This window comes from Loa loa, assembly GCF_000183805.2.
Source record: "Loa loa unplaced genomic scaffold supercont3.393, whole genome shotgun sequence".
NCBI lineage: Eukaryota > Metazoa > Nematoda > Chromadorea > Rhabditida > Onchocercidae > Loa > Loa loa.
The window spans coordinates 40,038-43,079 of record NW_018108573.1 but is presented as its reverse complement, the minus strand read 5'-3'; positions in this window follow the sequence as shown (position 1 = coordinate 43,079).

Sequence of the window (3,042 nt, the reverse complement as noted above, 5' to 3'; positions counted from 1 at the left end):
AATTTACTGTAGAATTAATAAAAATAGCACTAATTAATAATAACAACATTAGTAGCGATGATAACGATGATAATGATAGTGATATAATTTTCCATTAAATTAATTCATGTCTAATGTAATGAGTTATATCTATGCTAAATTCGTCATTATTTACAAAAAATTTTTTATTTTGATTTCATTTATTTTTATTTTTTTTTTAAATCAACATTTCAAAAATTATTTAAGACATATGGGTGAAAAGGAAAAAAAAGTCAACATTAGACTTTTTTCTTTTTTTCAACTAAATTTGCTTTTATATCACATTTTATGAATGAAAAATGTGTTATATTTACTTTTCTAAAATGCTATTTATTAGCATCATTTTGTAATATTGCATGATTTAGTGTAATATATGATAGTTACGGTAACTAATATGATTTGATAATATATGGTAAATTCTATCGGAAGAGGATAGTTTATGATTTAATCTTTCATTTATATTATTTGGTAGTATTTGAATCCATAATTTAAAAATTTTAATAAAAATTTTGAGGAAATGTTGAATGATGGATGAAGTAAACGTTGAAAGCTTTAAGTAAATCAACAGTATTTCCCCTTTAATTAACTAATTAATAAATATATTATTCTCAATTTTTTTTCCCCCATTTTTTATTTGAAATAGCTTTACGATCATGTTCAAAACTAGGTATTAATCAAAATTAATTAGTATCATTTGCATATGTAAATTTTATGCTAGTATTGTATTGAGATTTTTTTTTTTCTTTCCAGTGATACTAAGTAATTATACGGTAATAGCAATTATAGCTTACTAATAATTAATCGTTTTGTTATTTGTAAAATTTTACATATTGCAAATGTTTGGTGTAATTTGACTGATATACTGATGACAGCTTAGTAACTATCAACTTCAGGTAATCTTATCTCTATCAGATATTTAAAAAAGAAAAAAAAATAAGAAGTAAACAATTTAAAATTTCAGTTATTTGTTATTTAAGCTTTCTTTTAAACTTTTTCATCTTTTCAATCTTTTTTTTTCTTTTCACTCTTTTTTAGAAAAATTATCTGTTGTATTTTAAATATGCATTTAATTTAAAAAAAATTTTTTTTTCTGCCAAAAAATTTGAAAGATTTTTCTTTTCGAAAGGGAAAAAAAGAAGTGGAGAGGGCGAGAGAGAAAAGGAAGAGGTGAAAAAAAGGATGAACGAAATAGTGGTAAGAGAAATAAAAAAGGATGAAGGGAAAAAATTGCAAAAGAAATTGAGGTGAAAATGGAAATTTCATTGATAAATATAATTTATATTTCAAGCATTTCATTCCTTTTTTTTTTTTTCCATCCTCCTGATGTGTGACAATTTTGTCAACCCATTTTTGCATATCTTTTTAAAGCCTTAAGCAATGACGCGGTACTTTTTCGATTTCAAATCACATTTTTACTTCTATTCGTGATTAATATATTAGTTTTACAACAACAAAAAAAAGAAAAAATGGAAGGAAGAAAAGAGAAAAAATTTGAATAAAAATTCATTTTTTTCATCTAACTAAATTAAAAATTAAAAGAATTAAAATAATTTATGGTTATATTATAGTAATAAATAAAATTATCAAGTTTACTTTCTTATTGAGTTTTTTTTTTTTTTCGCATCATATGAAGTATTCATTTCAAATATGATAAAATATTGAATGAAATGTATGATATAATAAATTGTGCTTAAAATTTGCTATGATATCAATGGTTATATGTTATACTGTAGTAGCTGTACTAACTAAAACGAATAATTTGTAATTAAATTTGAATTAAATCATAACAGATTTTAAAATATTCTAATGGATGCAAATATTTAGGGAAAATTCATTTTTAAAACCTATTTTTGTTTATTTCATTTTTGAAATCTATTTTTATTAATTTATTTTTTATTTTTTTTAACTAATAAAATTTTCAAAAATTATCTGATTTACATCCTTGGAAATAATTCATCAACTGCTCTGATAATAATACATTTACTTAGAATAATGGATTAATTTGGCGAGAGAAAAAAAAAAACGAGCCAAATTTATTTGATCATTTTATGCCTATGTGATTATTTCTTGAAGTGATATAATCAAACTAATCAATATTTCAATAATTGTATGTTAGGTATTTTGAGCATTTATGTTTGGATTTAATTATTTAAGCATTTAAATTTTAAATAGTTGCAATTACTAAATCATTTGTTTGGCTGATTCTCGGACCCATTGATTGATATATTCTTGTACATCCAATGATTAATTATCAATCCACAAATGACATCACTTAATTATGTATTATATTGATAAATGAAAGTGTTTGTCAATATTGCACTGCTATTAACATTACATCACAACTCTATTTTCATTCACTTTACTCTACCCTCTCCTAACTCCTCCACTCACTCCACCCCCGCTTCACTCCTCCACCCACACACTATGCCGCCTAACTCGTTCATCCGGTTTAACACTTCCACCTTCGCACAACTCCTCCATTCACTCTACCCCCACTTTACCCCTCCACCCTCGCTTGACTCTTCCACCCACTCCATCCACTCCGCCTACTCCACTCTTCCTTTTAACTCCTCCACCCACTCCTCCCTCATCTGACTAATCCATGCATAATCCACTCGGTTCACTTCTTCCACCCATTCTTCTTTGATCTCCCGCACTTTCAATGTCGATTGATGGAATAATAACGAATGATTATATTTCCAAGTTTTTTATATTGTTCATTTCTCAATCAGTTTAAAATATCATTTTTGATTTGATTTTCAATTTGAGACCTGAAAAAAGAAATGCCAAGCATAATAATAATAACAAACAATAACAATAATAATAGTAGCAACAATAACAATAATAATAATAATAATAATAATAATAATAATAATAATAATAATAATAATAATAATAATAATAATAATAATAATAATAATAATAATAATAATAATAATAATAATAATAATAATAATAATAATAATAATAATAATAATAATAATAATAATAATAATAATAATAATAATAATAATAATAATAAAA